The sequence below is a fragment of the Dasypus novemcinctus genome, chromosome 12 (assembly GCF_030445035.2).
Source record: "Dasypus novemcinctus isolate mDasNov1 chromosome 12, mDasNov1.1.hap2, whole genome shotgun sequence".
NCBI lineage: Eukaryota > Metazoa > Chordata > Mammalia > Cingulata > Dasypodidae > Dasypus > Dasypus novemcinctus.
In genome coordinates, this window is record NC_080684.1 from 13,004,823 (window position 1) to 13,024,085 (window position 19,263).

A 19,263-nucleotide genomic window follows, 5' to 3' on the forward strand; every position below is an offset into this window, starting at 1 on the left:
TCACATGAGAGAATTTTATAAAATTTCATACTACTTATAGATATTACCTGTTCTGTTCTGTTTCCCTAGAGAACCCTGACTAATACACATACCATTACAGAACATTTTACAACAGGATTTTACAACATAAAATTAGAACGAAACTACTCTAATTTCAGCATACATACTAAGTGTTATGTCTCATGGTTTAGCATTGTTTTATTTGTCAGTAGCACGGGTTGAGGCGCCCTACTTAGGATATTGGTTGAAAGGTCTTAACCTGAGCCTACCTTGCTTCTATCTCAATTAAATAAAATTTTAAAATATAACTTCAGATTCAATGAGGAAAACATATTTTACTGAAAATGCATACAGAGCATAAAATGTTTTTTTTCCTGAAAATTGCAAAGTATTTACTATTCACACAAACTTTCTGTCCACAGAAATTGTATGCTTGAATTATTATTTTTTATTATGAATGTGTCACATTGCTAATATTGACTCATCTCAACAGAGGCAGATTTATCCTGAAGCTAATGAAACTTAACTTTAGTGCCTTTTCTGACTTAGGCCCTTTCTAAGACACTGGACTAAGTTTTGTTTTCACAATTTTGTATTGGTTTTCTTTGAAAAATTACCCAGTACTGAACATGCTTTAGAGTCCCATACACCTTGATCCACTCTGAGCGAATTACTTCCAAAAACCAGGAGATATAATCAACTTATAGGAACCCAAACAGATTCAGGCAGATTATTGTTCCCCTTTTTAATTAAATCCAGTTTTTAAATTTTAACTACACAGATTTTACAAAGTGAATGTATACATTTCCTTTTAATTTTGTTGTATAGATTAGAAGTAAATCTTTCCCTCTGGAATTTCTATGTTCTCATTATCTTTAAAAGTATCAAATTGCCAATAATAATGGGTAACAAATAAATAAGGCATACTTCTATTAATACTATTGAAATATGTACATATATATGATTGTACAAATATTCATACCCAAAGTGTAACCCAACTTTCACCATTACTGCAAAATAAATTATTATTTGAAACTGGACACTTAAATAATTGAAAGCATGCACAATTTTTAAATGTCACTCTTCAACGCATCTCCTTACTCAGCTTTTATTAACAATTTTCACTACATAATATATATCTACCAGAAAATTGATTTTACATTTTCGGAGCTTGCTGCAAAAGAATACAACTTACTTGCATAAATTATATTGTTTAAAAGCTGGCTGAAACTTATCCTTTCATGAATACAAAAATGAAACTAAGACTTGTCAGGTGCATACTATCATATTATGAATTAAAATAGCATGTTTATTTATTTAAATGAACCTGATTGATTATAAAATACAACTCTCCAACATGTAATTTTTACAGTGCAATTTTTTCCTTATGAGATCCAGTAACCTCAAAACAGCAAGATGTGGCATTTTACATGTTTCAATTATAGTTAATAAATATTACAGTTTACCAGATAATGAGAATAAATTAATAAATGAATCCCTTCTTCCTCCTTTCAGTACCTGCCACTCTAAGGTTCTGAGCCTATTATTTTATTTGACTTGATCACTGTAGCCTATTCAAGTCAAAGAATATGCTGAAGAGAAAAACTGATGCTCCAAATCTCTCTTGCAATAGAGGAGAAAGGAAACATGGTAAAAAAAAAAACACACACACACACAAGGGCAAGTTCTCCTTACAGAAAATCTTACGATAATTTAATATTCACATAGAGCAGATGGACCTTCTGTTCCAAACTCTTAATTCAAAAGACTCAAATAGACAACTTGTGGGACAATAGGGCACCAAATGGAGCTTGGCAGAGAGAAAAAAAGCTCAGAAATGAATGAGATCACATTTGCTTCATTCCCTTTCAAGCAACGAGAATAAACAGGGTCAATGTGGCTTAAAAAGAGCCAAATGTGAACGATTTTTGTTTCATTCCTTTTTTGATGAGTTGCTGTGATTCTCCATAATTCTGAGGTTCACTCCAAATACTCAGTAATGCTCACAGGGTGTGCCTTACCTAGACTCTTTAGGGAAAAAAAAAAAAAGAAACTCAGCAAAGCCACAATCTTTCCTGAAAACACCTCGAGGAAACCTGAAAGTACAGTTAGAATGGCTCTGGAAGCTCCCAGGGTCAGACGGTGGTTAGGCATTATAGTCACATAAATCTTTCCAAACATTTAACAAACCTTTACTGAGTTCCTAGTATGTGGCAGGTGCTCAACTAGGTACTAGGCTTCAAAAATGAATGAAACATAATTCATGTCCCCACTGTTTAGTAAGGCATCAGACATATACAAAACTAAATAAAAGCCAAACTTAAGTTCTGTAATTGAGGAATTCATTAAGTTATATGGGAACACAGGGGACTGAGTGGTGAACTGGGAAAGGGAGCAAAAAAAGGTGAAGGACCCAGACTCTGGCAACAGTCAGAAGTCATCATCACCCTAGAGCTAAGAAGCTAGGGGAGGAAATGGTTTTACTGGAGCCCACGGTGAGCCTGAGACCTGGCAGACAGAATGCAGAATGAAAACAGTAATCATTTCCTGCCAGAGATGCAGCCTGGTGCAAGGAAAGAGCAGGGAATAAACACAGCCAATTCTCTCTCTCCCTGCCCTCCAATTTCCTGCCAGTGCCTCCCACTGGCAAGAGGACCAGAGTGATGTGGTCTGCAGAAGTCAGCCACCTGGGACACAGAGCAGGGAAGAGAATGAGACAGAATGGAACTGGGAGCATGTGGTGCCCAAGAAGAAAAGTCCAGCAGAGGTGGTTGTCATATTAACTTAGACCATTAAAAGGTCTAGATTTCAGGGTCTAGTTCACAAGGCTAGGTTGCTTAGAACACAGGAAAGTAGGGCATAGAACAAATAAATACTGAAGAGGGAAAACAGAGAAATGTTCTTAAAATAGAGATCTGCTTTTAGAAAAAAATCTAGACAGCGTATCAAGTGAGGTCCCGAGGCACACAGAGGGCTAGATGAAGGAACAGAGCCCTGGGAAAATCAAGGGTTGAAACAGAAGAGGGAAAGCAGATTAGGCTTATACCCTGACTTTAACCAAGGCCAGCCTCAGCAGGCATTGAGGCAAAACCTAGCGATAACAATAATTGCTGTGGCTACAGGATGGTCTCTGCAATTCCCTAACTGAAAAGAATCTGCTAGCTTATTTTCCCCCAATTAAGTACAAAAAATCCTTAATAAAACAATAAAGGAATAATCATTTTTGCCTAACTGATTTCTTCTGTTAATTCAACTGCATTCACATGTCCTGAGTCAGAGGCTTCATTTCTTTTTAGTTTGGGGTATGTTTACGTGATTCTAAGTATTTATATATACATCATTAAGTTGCTTGTGACATATACTCTGGATTCCTATGCCCCAAGCTATTTACCAACTTAAAGAAGAATTATATCAATCAGGCCATATGTTCAAAGACCCCAATCTAAGTGACTGAGTTTGTGCAAATACATAATAATTAATTCATTTTTTTATACTTACCACTTTGCAGACTAAGAAGTGAGGCTTCCATGAAAGCAGATTAAGCCAGAACACTGCAGCTACTCTTTAGTTACTAACTGTAAACAATGTCAAATGCATATTTACCAGGACTCAGGTACACATTACTGTTCTCATGAGCCTAAGGGCACACCATTCACATCATGGGCTGTGTGAATTGCGTCACCCACAGCTGTCAGATGCACAACCTGTTTCCTGATAGGTGAGGACATTAAGAAGAAGAATTTGCAGAAATTCAAAGGGATGACAGAAGAGTTGCTGTATGTTTTTCCAGGCCAGGTTAAACATCATCAATTACATAGTTTCTAGTACCTTAATTATGAGAAAATATGCAAAAGAAATTAAAGAATTATTTTCACTTCATTTTCCCCATTCTTCAAAGTAAATTCAACAAACAGCAAATAAAAGAAAGGAAACCATACAGATGCAAATTTGAAAGTCATCAGGTGTTAAAATGTGAAAAGTAATTTATAGCACAGATTGAGAAATGGATAAGAAGACAGTAAAAGTCTGAAAGTCCTAAACTGTACATTAAAATCCTGATTTACTGGTCGTTAATGCAGAGATAGCAACTGCAGATCACTCTAATGAGACCTAAATCAACTTCTACAAACCTCTGTAGAAAGGATTCTCCAAATCTATCTAAAAATATTTTAGAATATATAAGCAAAAAAGGCATATCATATTTCTCTTTGAAACATTTCCTCACTCATTACATATTTAGCTTTTCCTTTTCATTAATGAACTGAAAATGCATGAGTCTATTTCAAACTTCCCAGTTGGTATCAACACCCTGAAAAATGACCCAACTAAAAATTAAAAGTTATAGACACCAAGAAAGAAAATGAATATAATTCCTGCAGTTGAGAAATAGGATTTATGATTTTTTAAAATTCTTTTTTGAAACACCAGGTGTCAGTATCCTTGAATTGATAAAGCTATTTGTTAAAGGGAGTTTTATATAATAATGGCTTTTATATGGTATTCTTTGAAATCTTGATTTCTTTTGGAAAAGCTCTTAAAATCTCATGTATAAAGAAAGGCAGGAATTTCATTCTGAATCAACTTGATTGCTATTTATTAGTGATACACAAATCAAAGCTATTGAATGATAAAATCTCACTAATTTTAATTATGTATATTTATATTTTAACTTTTAGTTAATAATGTGCAATAAATGCATTCATTAGGCATGCTAAGATTCTGTGGAGTCAAATGAAAATGCCTGAAATGATTGCAATATTCTTAAGAATCTCAACTCACCCATATTGTATTTACCCAGCCACAATTTTTTTTTTGTAATCCGTACTCACTTGGAGACAATTCTTAACAATATAGTTGTAATGAAAGTCTTAAGCACTAATATATAAATCAATCTCCCCCTCCTCAACAATATTCAAATCTCTAGTACAGCACTTAACATATTTTGCCTCTTCTCTAGTTAGTTGTGCTCTTGTTTACCTTTCCTAAATGAGAACAGGGACCCTGTATTTTGGATATTATTCAGCATCCAATACTAGTACTACATAATAAACTTTGGAGGTTGGAAATGGACTTGGCCCAGTGGTTAGGGCATCCATCTACCACATGGGAGGTCCGCGGTTCAAACCCCGGGCCTCCTTGACCCGTGTGGAGCTGGCCCATGCGCCGTACTGATGCGCGCAAGGAGTGCCCTGCCACGCAGGGGTGTCCCCCACGTAGGGGAGCCCCACACGCAAGGAGTGCGCCCATAAGGAGAGCTGCCCAGCGCGAAAGAAAGTGCAGCCTTCCCAGGAATGGCACCGCCCACACATCCCATGCCACTGACGACAACAGAAGCAGACAAAGAAACAAGACGCAGCAAATAGACACAGAGAACAGACAACTGGGGGAGAGGGGGGAATTAAATAAATAAATAAATCTTTAAAAAATTTAAAAAATAAAAAAAATAAACTTTGGAGGTTTGTTAAGTTTTTTTGGTAAATTTTGGTAAATTTCTCTTTCAGCTTGCTGTTTGATGAAAAACCTGAAGTCAAATAACTTATACCTCTCTCAGTCTCCCTTTTCCCTTTATATTTTGTCTTATCTTTGTTTTTTGTATCTCTGTAGTAAAGGTTCTATGAATCGGGTCTCAAGGAAAGATTTTGTCCTTTCTGTAAAGTGAGCTCACTTTCCATCTGAGCAATTTGCAGCATTTGAAATTGTGCGTTTTTCCAACATTTAGTGAAAAAGTAGTTGGCTATTATCATAGCAGTAACTTATTAATATGAATAATACAAATTAGCATGTACAAAAAAAGTCTGCTTGGACAATGTGATGACAAAACTTTCTCTTTCCCCTAGTAAAAACCAATTTTTGTGAGTCAATGCTGTTTAACATGATTAAATTTCGGAGTGTTTAAAAAATTTACGAAGTCATTAATTATACATGGTCACTTGCTTTAACTAAATCTCATTAATTGTTTGGGAATTTAGTTGTTTGCAAAACTAATATTAGAGTTTAGGAAATGAGACCATGAGAGAAGTTGTGCAACCCTTTTTTCCCATTTTATACATGTAATATCCTTGGGCTTCTAAAGGACCAAAAGAGTGCTTCTCCTCGGGGGCCTCAATTCAGGTCAGCAGGCTATTCTTACAATAAGAGAACAGGCCCTGAAATACCATAAATCTAGCAGTAGTGAGGGGTTAGGAGGCAAAAGAGGATAAAAATAACTTCCAGAATAGAACAAGAGCAAAAATTCAAACACCCTGTCCAGATCAGCCTTTTGGTTAGAAAAGTTGTATGATGAGGAATTAAGAATTGGATATTTAGAGGATAACAGCAAAAAGGCCAAATCTACTGATGGAAGTAGAGATCCAGAACTTTTTTGACCCTAATTTAATTTTACCCATTTAAACTGCAATCTATTGAAATACATTCTGAAATTCTTCTGATTTAGCTACCTTTCCATCACTAGCCTTATATTTGATCCTAGCTTAAATACTGTAAAACTGAGTCTTTAAAAAAGTAAACGTAGCTCTTCTTTCCCCCTCACTCAGTCCTGTGTACAGCTTGACATTTTCCAGAGACTGTGGCCTGGGTCTCTCCCACCAGGGTCACAGACAAAAGAGGAGTTCCCAGCAGTGAATTAGAACCCCATGCATATTCAGGCATAGGGAAACAAGTCCACAGAGACCCCAAAAGAACACTAGCCACTGAGGAGTGCTGCACACAAAAAGGGGCCCAAGGGGGAAAAAAGAATGAGAAACCATAGCAGAAAGGTGGCCAAATGCTATACTCACTCAAGCCAGTTCCTGCAGCTGGCCTCCGTAATTGCAAAACAGATTTTCCTGGAGTGACCCAACTTTCTGAATTGAACTTATCTGGTTCCCCAGGATGGGATACCTTAACAGGGAAGAAACAGGAGGCAGAAAACTCTCACTGAGGGAAAAAGAATAATAAAAGTGGGTTAAACTAAACTACTGAATAACTAGAGCATCGCAGAACTAAAAGGTATGAGGAAAACAGGGCACTTAGTGAAAGAGAGAATTTAAACAAACCATAGGAGCTAGGAAGAAAATTCTATGTAAAAACAGAATAGATCAAGAGTCCTGGAGAATGAACAGAAGAAGGGAAGTTTTCTTCTGGAGGTCAAACAATTACACAAAAACTACTGTCTTAAAAATTGTATCATATTGGACAACCAGCAAGATGGCGGTGGAGTAAGGTGCTCCTAGAGTCAGCTCCTGCACAGGGCAGTTAGCAAACACCCAGAGCTCTCTGAGCTAGCTGAAGCACCTGTTCGGGGGCTCCAGGAGGCCAGAAGAGCATCCTGCAACATACTTGAAGGAGTGGAAGGAGGAGATGCCCATCTGCAAAGAAGACTCATAAGTAGAGGCTCCATGCCGCAGAGGCCGATGCCCATCCTCCACTGGAGGCACAAGCCACCTCGGGAGCTGTTCCAAAGCTGGAATTGAAAGCTCCACTTCCCCAAAACGGGGGAGGAAGAGATGGTTGGGCACCAATTTCAGCTATTGATGAAGAAACTCAGTGGGCTACAGTATAATCCTGAGAATAGCTGAAGTTTGAGCCTGTCCAAGGCAGAAAAAGGCCAGGAGCCGCCATCTTAACTTTGCGCCTGGCATGAGGGGAGGTGGAGCGGGCTGAATATCCCAGTGCTGGTGGGGACCGGCTTCTTCACATTCAGGTCAGACTGTGGCTCTAGCTTAGGCCCCAGTGCCATCTCCAGCAGGGAGGAAGCTGTGGGGACCTGCGCCAGCCTCTCCAGGAAATTACCAGCCAAGCCGTGGAGGCCGGTGATTGTTCTACTCTGGCGGCATGAACCGCCCCAGGAGCTGTTCTGTGACAGGAATCAGAAAATCATAAATATATGGGATTAAACAACACACTCTTAAATAATCAGTGGGTCAAAGAAGAAATTGCAGCAGAATTCAGCAAATATCTTGAGTTGAAAGAAAATGAGAACACAATATAACAAAACCTGCAAAGGCAGTGCTGAGAGGGAAACTTATAAACAAGGCTTACATTAAAAAATAAGAAAGAGCTAAAATTGAAGACCTAACTACACACCTGGAAGAACATAGAAAAAGAAGTGCAAATTAATCCCAAACCAAGCCAAAGGAAACAGTAATGATCATAGCAGAAATAAATGAAATTGAGAACAAAAAAATGGCGTTGAGTTTGGTATATACACAGGAAACCTGAATCTCTGGACTGTCAATGTGACTGCCAGACTCTGAGCCTCAGCGGACTTGTAACTCCTACCCTTGGTTTATTGGACTTACCCCGGCCAGCTAACAGGGAGGTCAAGAAGGTCAACCACCACACCAAGGAGCCAAGAGTGCCTACAACTGCAAACAAGAGAATTGTACCCCATCATCCATGTGGAATCTAAGCCCCTTCTCGAGATAGAGGTGGAGTGGACATAACCATCCCAGGGTCCACAGGATGGAGGAATAGCGTATGAATTAGAGTGGACTTGCTGATATTCTACTATGGAACTATTTTGATTAGTAATGGAAGATTTTGTAGCATTGATGTGGAGAAAGTGGCTACCGTAGCTGCTGAGAGCAGGGAGAGGGAAGAAGAGATATGATGTGGGGGCTTTTTCAGGACTTGGAGTTGTCCTGGGTGGTGCTGCAGGGACAGATGCTGGACACTGTATGCCTGCCTTGGTTCACTGGGTGGACTAGGGGAGAGTGTAAACTACAATGTAAACCATTGTCCATGTGGCATAGCAGTGCTCCAAAATGTATTCGCCAAATGCAATGAATGAGCCATGATGACAAAATAAGTAAATAAATAAAGAAGTATGCATGACATGAATATTTAGGTTAAAAAAAAATCAATAGAGAGAGTTAAAAACCAAAATTTGGTTCTCCCATAAGATCAACCAAATCAACAAACTCTTAGGTAGACTGACATAAGAAAAATGAGGGAAGAAGCAAATAAAATCAGAAATGAGAGGGGGGGCATTACCACTGACTGTAGAAATAAGAGCCATGATTAGAGGATACTTTGAACAAGTGTATGCCAAAAAAACTAGACAATGTAGAGATGGACAAATTCCTACAAACACACAAACTAACTACACTGAGCCTAGAAGAAATAGAAGACCTCAGCAAACCAATCAGAAGTGAAGAGACTGAAACACTCATCAAAATTCTCCCAAAGATGAAAAGCCTGGGACCAGATGGCTTCACAGGTGAATTTACCAATCATTCAAAGACAATCTAATACCAAAGTTGCTCAAGCTCTTCCAAAAAACTGAACATGAAGGAATGCTACCAAACACATTCTATGAAGCCAACATCACCTTAATACCAAAACCGGATAAAGATACTACAAAAAAGAAAAGAGAATTACAGACCAATATCTCTAATGAATACAGATGCAAACCGCCCCCCCCCCCCGCAAAATACTTGCAAACAGAATCCAAAGAATTATACACCACGTAAAAGAATTATACACCACGATCAAGTGGGTCTTATCCCCAGTATGCAAGGGTGTTTGAACACAAGAAAATCAATTATTATAATAAATCACGTCGATAAACTGAAGAAGAAAAATCACACAATCCTCTCAATTTATGCAGAAAAAGTATTTGATAAACACAGCACCCTTTTTTTATAAAAACACTCCAAAACATAGGAATAGAAGGAAGCTTTCTCAATATGGTAAAGTGCATATATGAAAAACCTACAGCTGATATGTTACTCAATGGTGAAAGACTGAAAGCTTTCACTCTGAGATCAGGAACTTGACAAAAATGCACACTGCCACCACTGTTATTCAATATTGTGCTAGAGGTTCTAGCTTGAGCAATTAGGCTAGATAAAGAAATAAAAGGGACCCAACTAGGAAAGGAAAAAGTCATACATTCAGTATTCACTAACGATATGATCCTATATCTAGAATTTCCTGAGAAATCCACAACAAAGCTACTAGAACTAATAGATTAGTTCAGCAAAGTTGCAGGGTACAAGATTAATATGCAAAAATCAATAGCATTTCTATGCACTACTGATGTACAATCTGAGGAGGAAATAAGAAAAAAATTCCGTTTATGATATCAACTAAAACAATAAAATATTTAGGAATAAACTTAATCAAGGACATAAAGGGCTTGTATTCAGAAACCCACAAAACATTGCTAAAAAAAAACTGAAGATGACTTAAATAAATGGATGGACATTCCGTGTTCATGGACTAGAAAACTAAGTATTGCTAAAATGTCAATTTTACCCAAACTGAGATACAGATTCAATGAAATTTCAATAAAAATCCTACCAGCCTTTTTTACAAAAGTGTAAAAATCAATTATCAAATTTATTTGTAATGGTAAGAGGATGTGAATAACCAGAAAGATCTTTAGAAAGAATGAAGTTGGAGGACTCTCATTTCTTTACTTTAAAGCTTATTACTTAGTTACAGTGGTAAAAAAAAAAAAAAGTAGCATGATACTGACATAAAGACAGACACAATGACCAATGGAACTGAACTGAGAATTCAGAAATAGCCCCTTACATCTACAGCCAAGTGATTTTTGACAAGTTGGTTAAGCCCTCCCAGCTGGGCCTGAAGAGTCTATTCAACAAATGGTGCTGGAAGAACTGGATATCCAAATTGTAAAGAAAGAAGACCCCTATTTCACACCTTATGCAAAAATTAACTCAAAATGGATCAAGGACCTAAATATAAAAGTGACAATCATAAAACTCCTAGAAGAAAATGTAGGAAAACATCTTCAAGATGTAGTAGAAGGCAGTAGTTTCTTAAACCTTACATCCAAAGCACAAGCAACAAAAGAAAAAAATAGATAAATGGGACCTCCTCAAAATAAACACTTTTGTACCTCAAAGAACTTTGTCAAAAGTGTTTCTATTAACCGTTTAGCATTAATAAATGTTATAATACCAACCTAAAAAAAAGTGGGGGTGAAAAGACAGCCGACTCAATGGGAGAAATTATTTGGTTTTATTTATGCTTTATTATGATGTATCAATAACATTGATTTGTTGAAAAAAAAAGTGTTTGTAAACTTAATTCATTTGCTAAGTAATTAGTGAATACGCCTGTAAGACAAAAATGGCTCCCTTAAGTATTGTCTTTATTTTCCTTGCCATATGCTTATTTGGTTGTTGTTGCCTTTATTGTCTTGTAAGTTTATGTCTAGGATTGTTCCTCTTCCCATACTTCTCCTCGCTGTCCTAAGTATAACCACCGCTGTCGAAACTGGTGGTGACAGTTTCCTAAACAGCATTTGAAACTTAAAACAAGATCAAGTCCATCAGCTTCAAGAGGATGCAACATCTGGAGGCACCTGGCTTTTCTCACTCTGATGGTCAAGTATATCACGGCTGGCCCCCTTTAGGGGGTCATTTACCATCATTTTCTTTATCCTTTTAGTAGGACCATGTGTCCTCAACATTCTAACATAAGGTTCTTTCTTCCAGAATCAATGTCTTCCAGAACAAGGTATTAATCATGTGGGGATTTCATCCAGTTCCAAACATGGCACCAGACCCACCTTCCCTCATCTTCAATAGAATAGCCAGACAATCTTACACGTTGTCAGGCAGGCTCTACTTCCCCTAACCAGCAGTAAGCCACTGCAGAAGAATGACCATTGCCCTTCAGCTCCTCTTAATAATAAGGAGCTTTCTTTTCACCCATAGTGCCCTAGCCAATACCTCTCTACCGTGGGCTTCAGCAGTAACTCATACCCACAATCAGATCCAATGTTCAGTTTTCACAGACGTACCATCCATGGGTGCTACTGGCCTTCCTTGGACCATAACTCCTGCACATTGGACAGTGTGGAACACCTTGCTGGCGTGGAAGAAAATGACCCATTGACAAGTCTGGAACAAGACCTTCTCATTTAAGACTGAGATTCAGCTGCAGGTTTTCAATGAGACTTGCCATTATATTTTTTTCCCTTGTAAGGGAGCAGGTGAATAAGCCCAGGCCTTTATTAGCATATGCTGTATATAATGGTTTAGGATGGTTAACAGCTGAGTCTGTCACACAGATCTCATTGCTCCTGTCTGCATGGAATAAAAAGAGGGAATCCATAATGTGGGGTGGTTACTCCGAGTTGTATGATTTTAATATCAAGGCTAGATACAGAGTAAAGTACACCCCCAGGTGTTTCTACCCATCAGCCGTTTTTGAACCATGTGGAGCTACAACTGTCACTGAAAAACACATAACAGCTTTAGCCAATCAAACTGCTCAAGTCCTTAATGACTCCACGTCCTCAGGAAATGAAGAAACTACCCAACTATAAAAGGCAGTTTTACAAAATAGGATGGCTTTAGATATTCTTACTGTGCCCTCACTAACATTGTGTTGTGTATATATTACTCCCATATTTCTGTTGTCTTTTACATCACTGCTGTGGAATGTGGATGCAATGCTTGTTCTGTGGTCAATGTATGCTGCTACATGGGGGTGGATTGTGGACACCCAGGGCCGCCCCAAGTGCTCAGCATGTAGCCACCTGCATGACCTAGACATAAGTTAAAGGTTAACAACCCTCCCCAGTGGGGAGAGAATTATAGATGTTATAGTAAACTATAATCTTTCAAAGCAGTAAATGTCCTTGGTAAATATCCTTCCTACAAGGTGTGAAAACATCACCAGACCCCACATGACCCTAGCAGAAACTGTTCTCATACCCTATAAAATGTCCTTGTTCTGAAACCCCTTATATATCACCCCCATTTTCTCATCTCTTTGCAAAGCACTATCTTTATTCTCTGAACTGCTGTCATCAGAGAGACTTGTCTGTCTTAAGTCCCAATAAAGCTTATGCCTGACTAAATACCAGGTGTGTTCTTTGGTCTTGCAGTTGCACCAACTCATGTCCTTCAGGAGTTTGACTGGAACAAAAAGATAAGACCAGAAATAAATGAAATTGAGAATGAAAAAGCAAAGAGGGAAGCAGATGTGGCTCAATCAATTGGGCTCCTGCCTTCCACATGGGAAGTCCATGGTTTGGTTCTAGGTGCCTCCTAAAGAAAATAGTGAGTTGGTGTGATAGGCAGGCATGGCAAGCTGATACAACAAGATGACACAACAAGAGGCACAAGAAGAAGAAAAGACATAATGAGAGACACAACAGCAGGGAGCAGAGGTTCCTGGTGCCTCCTAAAGAGGAAGAGCAGGACAGCAAGCTGAGGCAACTGGCAGGCACAGTGAGCTGATGCAACTACATGATACAAGAGACACGAGGGAAAACATAATGAAAGACACAACAAAAGCAGGGAACAGAGATGGCTTAAGTGATTAGACACCTCCCTCCCATATTGGAGGTCCCAGGTTCAGTTCCTGGTGCCTCCTAAAGAAACAAAGAAGACAAAGAGACACAGTAAGTGCAAAAAAATGAGGGGGTATGGAGAGATAAATAAAATAAATCTTTTTAAAAAAACAGAGAGAGAGAATTGACAAAGCCAAAAGTTGGTTCTTTGAAAAGATCAATAAAATTGACAAACCCTTAGCTAGACTGACAAATAAGAACAGAGAGAAGACACAAATAAAAACTTCAGAAATGAGAGGAGGGACATTACTACTGACTGCACAGAAATAAAAAGAATCATAAGAGGATACCATGAACAACTGTGTGAGAAAAGTAGATAACCTATATTAGATGGACAAATTCCTAGAAATACATGAACAACCTACCCTTTAGAAGAAGGAGAAGACCTCAATGAACCAGTGACAAGTAAAGAGATTGAATCAGTCATCAAAAACTGCCCAATGAGAAAATATGTGGAAACCACATATCTGATAAGGGCTTAATATCCAGAATATATAAATAAATCCTTCACCTAAACAATAAAATGACAAACAATCCAATTAAAAAATGGGCAAGAAACTTAAATAGAATTTCTCCAAAGAGGACATATATATGGTTAAAAAGCATATGGAAAGATTTCAACATCATCGCAAATCAAAACCACAATGAAATAGATTTTCACACCCACTAGAAAGGCTACTACTAAAAATAAAATAGAAAATTACAATTGTTGTAGAGGATGTGGAAATAGGAACACTCATTCATTCCTGGTGGGAATGTAAAATGGTACAGCTGCTGTGGAAGGCAGTTTGATGTCTTGCCATATGTCCAAGCAGTCATGCTACTAGGGATTCAGATATTTGCACATCTATGTTCATAGTAGCATTATTCATAATTGCCAAAAGACGGTAGCAACCCAAGTGTCCATCAGTCAAAAAATGGGTAAACAAAATGTGCCATAGACATACGATGGAATATCATTCCTGATGCATGCAACAACGTGGATGAACCTTGAGGATATTATGCTAAGTAAAATAAGTCAAACATAAAAGGACAAATATTATATGATCTCAGTTATATGGATGATAGTTATGGTAGCACAATATGTGAGTGCAAATAACAGCACCAAATTATAGGGTGAACGTGGTTAAAAGGGAAACTTCAGGTCATACATGTAACTGGAGAAGAAATTAAAAAATAAAATATAGGTCACTGCTTAACAGTGAGCCTTATTATAGATTATAGACTATAGTCAATAGTATAAGAATGTTCTTCCATGGATATTAACAAATGTATGACACCAAAACAAGGTGTTAATAATAAGGTGGTATATGGAAAAATATACTTTACATAAACTGTGGATGATAGTTAATAGTACTATTTTAATAATACTTCATCAATTTTAATAAAGTTAACTTCTATTTAAAAAAATAGTACAATTATAAAAAAGTGCTATCATCAATATTAAGAAATGTTTCACACCAAGGCAAGTAATTGGTGGTGGGGTGGTATATAGGACTCTTGTATTTTATGTATGATTATTCTATAAACCCACAACTTCTCTAATGAAAAAAAAAATGTAGCCAATTCCTCCAGTTCCCTAGGATGGAGGGATGGATGGATGGATGAATAAATAAACAAACAAATAAGTAAATGTAGTGTGGGGAAATAAAGTTTTGAAGGGAAAACTTTGGTTATCAATACACGGATACTATTAAAGTTACAGAAGAGGAACATGCATGAGTTCATAGGTTTCATTACCACTTTACAAAGAAAATACAATGCATAATATAATAAGGAAAAGTTCGCACACTGTCCATTTCAAAGGCAGGACTAGATTCCATCTGACAGTCCTTCTGTGTATCTTTTCTTACCAATAAAAATCGAATGAATTCAGTCAAAACTTGAACATCTAATATTTGGGTTAATTTTGTGGAATTTTTTTTCCCCCAAAATAACTGGCACATGCATTTAGACACAAGTTGTTTCTATGCTATAGTGAAGGAAATGTTGAGCATAAAGTTCTTTGTGAATTGTAAGGGTTAATACTTTTCATTATAAGCCACACATTAGTGCTCAGTTAACATATTACAAGGAAAGACCCTGAAGCTTTGATTGCACTGTTTTAGAACAGGCTCTGGTGAATGGGCACAGCAAAGATGAGGGAAAGAGTTATGTGATCTTGCTGGAAAAAGTACTGGGGGAGTGACAGAATTAGGAAGGTATTTTTAATTCAGCTTTCTGAGTAGGTATATTAATAACATCTTCCATTATATAAAGAATATGAGCTGAGGGAAGAGAAGGAGCACAAGGCTAAAGAGAGGAAGCTCCTTGGAAAACAAAGAAGCAAAAAGGACCAGAAAGAAATTTTAAATTATACTTGAAATGGAGCAGGAGAATGAAAAGTGGAAAACAACAGAAGGATAAACAAGAGAAAGAAAATAAGTCCATAAAGACTTGTGGCAAGAGTGGCAAAACCTGGTGGAAAAAAGAAGCATTCATTGACAACCTACTGAACCAGGAAGGCACCATCTCTGACTTCAAGCAGCATTCTGTCTAGTGTGGGAAGCATAGGCAAACACACAATTAGTGATATACAGCTCAGAAGTTGTGTGGAAACAGAGGGAAAGAGCAAAATCTTACAAGGGTGGAACAGGAAATGCTTCACAGAGAAGCGTTTGAAAATGAGCACTAAAGGACAAGTATTTCTTGGGATTTCAAGAAGGGAAAGAATACTCATTACATAGTCAAAGAAAAGAAAGTTCTTTATGGGACATGGATATAGACTGTCAGAGAACTAATATTAAAAAGTTAGTAGAAAAACGATGATGGAAACAGGTTTTGAAGAACATCCAGTTACAAAATAAGGAGTTTATACTTAACACTACAGGGAATATTTAAGCCATCATGACATTCTGAGAAGGCGAATGATATGACAAAACTAACTTGTGTTTTAAGACAACAACTCTGTGGCTGAGAAATAAAGCACAAGGAGATGAGTTAGGTCTTTATCGCAACAATCCAAGCAAGAAATATGTGCTTTCAAAAGAATGAATATTGGATACACTTGTGGCAGTGGAAAGAATTTAACAAATAAAAGGACATGGTAGGTAAAATAGAAAAAGTAAATGCCTCTGAAAAAGTATAAGGCAGTTGGAAGATTGAGAAATACGACAATTCTATTAACAGAGAATGAAGCAATTTAGGGGGTGAGGAGAACAACACTCACTTCGTGTAGCCAATCAGAGAACCATGTGTTGCTCTCTGGCAGCCAATTGAAAATTTAAGATCAGGCAGAAGTCAGAGAATTATCAATATAGCAAAATAGTTTTCTGTAGTTGCTAGTCTCTGGGTGTTTCATCACTCCTTGACCCCCACACCCAATTCCGGGCCCTCCCCTCTTGAGTCTCTTCAGTGAAGACTCTACACACCATTCATCTGAACCATCTGAGATGAATTCTACTTCATGTCAAGAACCTGACTGATGCAAATATGTGAAAAGGCTAAATGTAGGGTGGGAAAATAGGAAGACTGGAAAATACTTAGAAGAACAATTGAAGAAAGGGTAATAGGAAGTTAACTGGGGATGAATACAAGCATTAGCAAGGAGCACTGAGAACTCAGATGAGAAAGAAGCGTATGAATTTAGAAAGATGTTACCAAACCCGTGGATGGCCTGGTTGAGTTGGGGGGGGGGGGGTGAAGTGAGGCAAAGGATAGTTTTATTTAAGATTAGAATTGGCTATAACTGTCAGGATTAGAGAGCATCTGGGGTATTTGTATTTGCACCCTTAAGGAAGCAGATTATAGAATGCAGTTTAATTGGGCAGGAAAGGGGAACCTGGAGTAGGTTCACTAATTTAGAAGATTGGAGTTGGTGAGACAACTGAAGTTTTAGGGGGACTAAAAAAATGGACCTATGGGGATGAAGAGGTGAAGCACAGGGGACATTTAGAGCAGTGAAACTATTCTGTATGACCCTGAGATCATGGATACATGACACTATGCATTTGTCAAAACCTCTAAAACTTAATAATACAAAGAGTGAACCTAATGTGTACAAATTCCAAGTGGAATGAGAATGTGGCAAAACAAAATAACTGTATTACAAGTGTATTCAAAATAACTGTATTACAAGTGTATTCAAAATAACTGTTTTACAAGTGTATTAAGAAACTTCAGAGAAGAATGTTGAAAAGAAAGGTACTGAGCTAATTAACACTGGAAATACATAGTCTATGAGACTAAAGGTAAAAGAAAATGAACATAAGCACTGTACTCTTGGTAATGGGATCAAAATCTGGAAATGGAAGTAGAAGTAGTGATTTTCTCCACTCCCAGCATAGAAAGGCCATTGTAGAATGAGTTTATTTCAGAAATTTTTAAAGATCATCACATCACCAGAAATTCAGTAATGGCAAGGAAGTAGAACAGAGTTTATATAGAAAACTGAGATAATAAGGACACTACTTAACCTAGAAAGGAAATTCTATAGGGTAGAAGTAGAAGATATCAAAAAGTGAAGAGGGTAAGAGTAGTATCATCAAAGAACAGTAGAAAGGAATTAGAATCCACGGATGGAGAGGAGTTTGTATCTTAGATTGGGACTACAGATCTCAAAGACAAAAGAGATGATAGAAAATTAGTGAGGAGATAATGATTTTAATGGGAAGAAATACCAACTACATAGTGGTTTTATGACTAACAACATGATCATACATCATCATAGTAATATCTATGGATCACATTATGACAGTCATTGTGCTAAGTAGGTAAACTTTTATATGCATTCTGTCACTGAATGCTCCTGGCAATTCTGCAAAGTAGTTGCTATGATTATTCCAATTTTAAAGTGAATAAACACTCTCAAAAAGGAAAATTCCCCAAATTATCACAAATGCTAAGTGGTGAAAACAAAAGTTAAATTTTGTCTTGACTTCAGAATCCTGATGTTTTTAACCCAATACTGCATGGCTTTTTACATCACCCCCACTGCTATCCATAATTATATTAATAATAAATTTAGTACCTGGATTCTAACGAACAACCAATTAGAATACCTAGATAAGCTGGAAGTGATTATTAAAAATTGGTTTTACTCATACTCCTAGCCTACTATTCTAACTGGTCTCAACCTTGGATACATATTAGATTCACTTGAAGAACATCTAAGAATCTCTATATCCCAGCTGCATGTAATATCAATTAATAAGAATCTCTGACAATCAGACATGGGCCTCTTTATTTTTTTATGTATGTCCAGGTATAGATCTAAGCATGAAAACTAGTTTACTATACAGGCGAAAAGGAAACAGGAAAACAAAATTAACATTAGAATGGGGAAAGTAGCATAGATAAAGTGTAGTAGACTTTTTTTTATGTTATAATATATGGATAGGTATTTGGTCCATTGTTTGAAAAAATCAGTATAAGTGAGAAATCATAGACAACAATAAATAGGGACTTTAAACATTTTAATTTAAAACACACAAATCTACACTCATTCAACATTCAAGGTTTTTATGAAGAACACATTTCTTTAGTATGGATTCCTTGATTATGATTCATTGTTGCCTTGATTGTACAATAAAACTTATAATGGATTGCCTATAATTGCCAGGATGATTTTCTTTTAAGTAGAGTAAGATAGATACCTGCCAAGCAATTGGAAAGGAATCTTTCTAATCTTATATTTTGTTGTTTTAACTTTTTATTTTGAAATACTTTCAAACTTACAAGACAATTACAAAAATAATACAAAGCTCATACAGAGAACACTAACATACCCCCTAGATACCCATTTCCACCAATTTTAGAAATTTGCCAAAATTGCTATACCATTCTATCCATTGGGGAAGTCAAGGACACATTCAGTGGCCACCTCCAGCCCTGGCCTATCCCCCCTCCTTTTCCTCCTGTTCTTGTTTGCATGCAGGTGTTTGCTATGTTTCCACTCTTGCTTGTTT

General features: G+C 37.2%; 1 protein-coding gene across 4 annotated transcripts in view; it reads right to left on the bottom strand.

Annotated features, from left to right (window-relative positions):
• NELL2 (neural EGFL like 2) overlaps positions 1-19,263 on the bottom strand; it is a 526,313-nt gene that overhangs the window by 256,457 nt on the left and 250,593 nt on the right. The gene's annotated exons all lie outside the window — the stretch shown is intronic.